This window comes from Marmota monax, unplaced genomic scaffold (genome assembly GCF_021218885.2).
Source record: "Marmota monax isolate L192 unplaced genomic scaffold, Marmota_monax_Labrador192_F-V1.1 WCK01_AAM20220418_F8-fsc00919, whole genome shotgun sequence".
NCBI classification, from domain to species: Eukaryota; Metazoa; Chordata; class Mammalia; order Rodentia; family Sciuridae; genus Marmota; species Marmota monax.
The window spans coordinates 52590-59201 of NW_026692816.1; the positions used below are offsets into that span (position 1 = coordinate 52590).

A 6612-nucleotide genomic window follows, 5' to 3' on the forward strand; every position below is an offset into this window, starting at 1 on the left:
GTTATATATGACAGCAGAGTACAATTTCATTCCATATTACACAAATAGAACACAATTTTTTGTCTCCGATTGAACACAAAGTAGAGTCACATCATATGTGTTTTTATATATGTACTTAGGGTAATGATGTCCATCTCATTCCACCTGCAAATGCCATGATTTCATTGACTTTTAATGCTGAGTATTCCATTGTGCGTATATACCACAGTTTCTTTATCCATTCATATACTGACATGCATCTAGGTTGTTTTTACAATTAGCAGTTGTGAATTCTGTTGCTGTAAACATTGATATTGCTGTGTCCCTATAGAATGCTGTTTTTAAGTCCTTTGAGTATAAACCAAGGAGTGGGATAGCTGGGTCAAATGGTGATTCTATTCCTAGTTTTCCAAGGAATCTCCATTCTGCTTTCCAGATTGGCTGCACCAATTTGCAGTCCCAGCAGCAATGTTAAGAATGTGCCCTTTTCCCCACATCCTCACCAATACTTATTGTTGTTTGTATTCTTAATAGGCACCATTCTGACTGGAGTGATATGAAATCTTAGAGTAGTTTTGATTTAGTAGTTTTGACTAGCATTTTTAGTAGTTTTGATTAGCATTTCTCTAATTGATAGAGATGCTGAACTTTTTTTCATATATTTGTTGATTGATTGTATATCATCTTCTGAGAAATGTCTGTTCAGTTTCTTGCCCCATTTATTGATTGGATTATTTGTTTTTTGGTGTTAAGATTTTTGATTTTTTTATATATCCTAGAGATTTCTTTTTCATTCTTTATTCTTTCTCTTTTTTCCTTCCTTCCTTAATCCAATTCTTTATTTTTCCTTTATTTTCTTTTACAGTGCTTTGAACCAAAATCAGAAACTTGTGCATGCTATAAAGTAACCTTTCACAGAGCTATAACCCTAGCCCTTATACTATTACTTGTGTAGGTAATCTTTCTCTTTTTTGTCTTTCTTATCTTCTTCTTTAACTCCTATAACTCCAATTTTTTCTCATTTTGTCCCATAAATCTTATAATCCTGTTTTATACCACATCATATTCTTTTCTTTTTCTCCTATAAGTATTTTAAAATTACCTGTGTTTGAGTTCAAAGATTTGTCTTCTGGAGAATAATTATGTTGTAGATGTTTTAAATAGTACTCCTCATTTGTGTATTCCAGCTCTGGGCTTCTGTCAAATTTCTTTATTGTTTTAATCTATTAAATTTTCTGTTCTGCTCACTTACTCTTTCTCATTTTTTGAATTTCATTTCATTCTCATTTATTTGTGCTTTCTTGAAGTTCAACCAATTCTCTTAAAGCAGTTATTTTAATTATTTGTCAGGTAATTCATCTCTTTAGGGTCAGTTGCTGCCACTTTATTTTGGGATTTTTGGTGATATCATGTTTCTCTGGTTGTTCCTGCATTGATGTTGTTATAGTTAAAGCAACGTCCCCAGGTTTCATAAATTGACTTCCAGACTACTCACATGTAATAGAATCAAGCCTTTATTGAAGCACACTGGTGGCAACTGACCAGAACATAAACTTGTTCTCCTGATTAGCCCCAAACTATTACAGGGGTGCTCTTTATAAACCTGAAAACTGTGAAAGGGACATTTGGGGGTCTAGTCAATGCAAGCAAGCCAAGTTACAGAAGCAGGAGAGTGCAGCCAGGTGGCAGGAAGCTTAACCAATCACAATAGCCCAGTCATCCCAATTACAGAAACACAGCCCTGTTATCCTAGCTACAGAAACAATGCCCCATTAGGTAGTTCTGTGTTCTTAAGGGTTTCTAGAGCAAAAGGAAAAGAACAACTTACCCCAGTCATGACCCTTGTATTTGCATGGCTGTTTTATAAAATGGAGTCACCTTGGCTTGACTATTACAATGTCTAAGCTTTGAAGAAGTAGGTGTTAATTCCAGTCTTGACATACTAGTTTTGTGCAGGAATGTAAATATATCCATAGATTTTTGGCCAGACTCTCTGATATGGTTTTTATATCCTTTGACAATTACCTTTATTATAGTGCTGTAATGGTTAATTTTAATTATCAATTTGATTGGCTTAAAAAATACCAAGGATTGAGAGGATTATGGTTGTATCAATGAGGGTGTGTCTAGGAATGATTGGCATGTGGGATAGCCAACTGGAAATGAGTTCTTCCTTAAGTATGGGCAGCACCAACCAATAGGATGATGGCTTGAATGGAATAAAGTTGGGAATACAAAGAAGCAGCAGCAGATGTAAGCTCAATTTTTCTTGAATGGTTTCTTGATTGCTGCTGTGATTGTCTGAGGATATCAGATTCTTGCTTCTTCACTTTTCCACAGTGGACTCTGACAGTGATTCTCCAGAAAGCTTAGATCTCAGATTAGAGTAGCACCATTGATCCCTCTTGTTCTGGGGCTTCGCTCTCTTGGACTGTGCTGCTACTGGTTTTCCCAGCCCTCCAGGCGACAGATGGCCATTGTGAACTATCCAGCTTCTGGTCACATAATCCAACCTAATAAATCCCTTTTTTATAATTATACTTCCTGTTCATTCTGTTCCTCTTGAGAACCCTGACTAATACATGCTGGATTGGAATATTTTGGTCCTTGGAGCTGTTGTAACTCAGGGGTGTACCTGAAGGCTATGGTCACAAGGCTCCCATTGCACTAGAGTATATCTGAGGACCACAACAATTGAGGCCTGTCTGCCATGAAAATTTCACAAAAGTCCAAATGTCCTGTATTCTGTCAGCAGGGTTTTTACCTAGAGAGTGACTCTCCCTCCCAGTGGCTACATTTCCCACCTGGTGTTGGAGGCAATATGAAGTCTGAGCCTATGGTCAGGGGCTATGATTGTCTGTTTGGTCTAGAATTTTACTTGGTTGGTTCAGTGTTGAGTTGTAAATAAAAGTCTATGCTTGCTTTCCTTTCCTTTCTTCAAATAGATGGTATGTCTCTCTGTATTCTTCTGTGTGGGCATGAGGAAATAGTGACATGGGTAATGTAAAATAATCTTTCCTGCTATCTTCAATCTAGCGTCTTCTTATTATATAATAATCAGGCACTGTGATCTCTCACCTCTTTTTCTTAGTTCTTGTGAAATTTTACATTAGAATCATCACAAAACTTTATGTTAAACTTTACATTTCTGCAGAAGGACAATTATTGATAAATCTTATCACCTTGTTCTACCTCTCTTTTAGAAAATGCTTTTCTTGATATTTACTTCTTGAAAAAAAATTATACCTTCTATTCATTTCTGTTTATATGAAATATAACCGCTATCAATGGCTCATATTTTTCTCAGAGTACTTATATTTTATAAAATTTCCAAGTCAACCTACTATATTAATTTCTCACAATTTCTGTTTCTTTTACACTTATTTAATATTTCTTAAGTTGTAGATGTACACAATATCTTTATTTAGGTATTTTTATGTGGTGCTAAGGATCAAACCCAGTGCCTCACACATGCTAGGCAAGTGCTCTACCCCTGAGCCACAACCCCAGCCCTTCTTTTACATTTTTAACACACATCTTAGTGAAGGATCTCACTGCTACGTTAACAAAAAATTTTAGGTATTTTTCTATTTAAAACAACTTTTAATTTTACTTCATATGGTCTTAAATTCAGGGTTGTACATAATGTTAGTATTTAAAGTCCTATAAGTTTTTATCACATGTAAGAATACACATTCTTTAATATTACAATTACTTTGGGTACCTGGTGGTTTAACATATATCCCATTTTCAATTTTAAGAATTTGTAATTTTTAGCTTGAAATTTATTGAATTATTTATGATTTTGGAAACATAATCTTAAGTATCTATTGTTTTGTTTTTGTACTGGGGATTGAATTCAGGGTCACTCAACTGCTGAGCTATATCTCCAGCCCTATTTTGTATTTTATTTATACACAGGGTCTCACTGAGTTTCTAAGTATCTAGCTGTTGCTGAGGCTGGCTTTGAACTCACCATCCTTCTCCCTCAGCCTTCCAAGCACTGGGATTACTGGTATGCACCATCATACCCAGTAATCCATTGTATTTTTAAATAGATTACTATAAATTGAAAAGAGTTGATTTTTTTGGTAATTAATGTAATTCCAAGACATTATGGTGTTATAACAAAATCATACAATATTGTCTTCCTCTTTAAAATTAAAAATACCAATGATCTAAATAGAAACAAAATTTATGCATGAGGAAAGATTTGGATATTCTGACACCTACTATGACCTGAATGAATCCAGAAGACACTATACTAAATACGGTATGATTCCACCTGTATGAGTTAACTAAGGCAGCCATTCACAGAGATGAAAAGCAAAATAGTGGTTGTCAGAGTTTGGAGGTGGGAATTGGATTTATTGTTTAATTGGTACAGAGATGCAGGTTGTGAAGATCAAAAGATTTCTGGAGATGCATGGTGGTGATGATTGCACAAGGGGAATCTACTTCTGAAGTATACGTCAAAAAATGTAAAATGATAAATGTTATGTGTACTTTACCACATTAAAAAGTGAAATAATATTTAAAGGGAACAATGTAAAAGGTAAAGTGAGTAAACCTGTACCCCCAAATAATAAAAGAAATGCTTTCAATTTTCAGTCCTAATATAAACTATAAGAGCTCAAGAATCAATGAGGTACTTCGTTATATATCAACTGTGGTTTATACTTTCCTTGAAGATTTTTTGAAACATTAGATAAGGTTTCAAATACAAAATATGGTCAAATATTCACTAACTCACAGCAACCTTTTCCTATTTTTGTGTTGTCTTTCTCATATGTCTCCTTTATTAGTTGTTTCCCTAAGATAATGATATATTCTTGTACAAAGGTAGTATGTATTCCAATTTTTGCCATCTGACCTTGAAAAACAACAGCAATTTTTAATTTGTTGAGTGTATGTCACATCAACATGAACTGAGTTTGAAAAATTTTTGATTGTTGGGCATACAGTGTTTCACACAGAATACAGAGTGCAGCCAGGCTGTGAACACAGACCTTGGCCAATCTTACAGAGTGAGGAAAATTGTTGAGAGCCACAGCCAAAGGGGCCCCAGCAAACTTCCAGCTGCTGGCAGCTGGAAGTTTGCTGGGGCCCCTTTGGCTGTGGCTCTCAACAGAAAATGTTTCTCAGTTGAATGGATGGAAAGCCCACTGATGAATGGTTACCATGGAATTGCTATGATGACTAGTGTGAACTAATCAGTTTATATTCCTAAATTTAAAACTACTAAATGAAATTACTATTTCACCATGTATGTTCCATAATAGAACCATTATAATATGTTTCCACAGAGTGCCACAGATGCATATTACACAGGTGCATATTCGTTAACTTTATTTATTTTGGACATGATTGTGAAGAATGTGACAAATATTCTTTGGAAGAAGAATATGTAACATGAGCTGGAATTATAAGATACAATGAGCTATTAAAGAGAACCAAGTAAATCAACTCTAATTTTGAAAATGTTTCATTTGATTTACCAAGTATTACCTGGAACTAAAAATGCTTCTCAACAGCTTGCCTAATGCCAGCTTCACATCCTTATTTCTCAGGGTACAGATGAAGGAGTTGAGTGTAGGAGTCAACAATCCATAGAACAGAGCCATGAACTTGGGTTGTTCCCTTGAGATGGAAGAGGTGGGCTGAAGGTACATGATAATGGCTGGATCATAACATAAAAGAACTACAATAAAATGTCCCAAATGCCTTTTTACTTCCTTCAGAAGATTTGATCTTAAATATAGTATGCCCAATATTAGCATAGGAGGCAAGAATTAGGCACAGAGGAACAGTTATTACAAAAATGCATGTCACAGAGAGTGCAAGCTCATTATTTTCCTTTTCCCCAGAGGCAGTCTTTATCAGAACTGGAATCTCACAAAACAAGTGATCCAGTTTATTGATGCCACACAGTGGCAACTGTAATATAAGAGTGACCTCAAAAAATCCATAAGTAATTCCACTCATTCACAAAATTAACCCTAATAGGACACAGATGCGCTAATTCATGATGAGGATGCAATGCAGAGGTCTGCAGAAGGACACATCATGGTCAAAATACATAAGAGCCAGAGAAGAAATTCTGTGTCTCCCACTGTGCTGAAAAAATAAACCTGAACTGCACACTCCACATAGCTGATGGTCTTCTTAGAACTTCCCAGTTAAACAGCAGCTGAGGCACAATGCTTGTGGTTAAACAGATGTCCAGGAAGCAGAAGTTGGTGAGGAAGAAATACATGGGGCTATGAAGATGAGAGTCTAACTTGGACACCAGAATGATGGCAGTTTCTCACCAATGGGGTATGCTAAGGGAAGAATAACAAATAATGGAAGCTCTAGCTACGGATGGTCAGCAAAACCTTTAGGGTGGCTTTCATTAATTAGTGCCATTCTCTTCAAAATGTTTCACCTACAGTAAGGAATTTATTTTAAAAAGTGTAGAATTATAAAGAATGATAAAGCACAATTAGGCATTGACTATACACAAATCTGAGATGGCATGCAAAATCTTGTTAGGCAAATAGTATAAGTGTAATAAGTATAAGTGTAAGTTAAAAGCAGCTACATTTAGCAAACATACTTATCATTCTGTAACTGAATTTCTTCTCATATTTA

General features: G+C 35.4%; 1 pseudogene; it reads right to left on the minus strand.

Annotated features, from left to right (window-relative positions):
• Positions 1–5483: 5483 nt before the first annotated feature.
• LOC124095309 (olfactory receptor 2B11-like) lies at positions 5484–6387 on the minus strand (annotated as a pseudogene).
• Between the last annotated feature and the right edge of the window lie 225 nt (positions 6388–6612).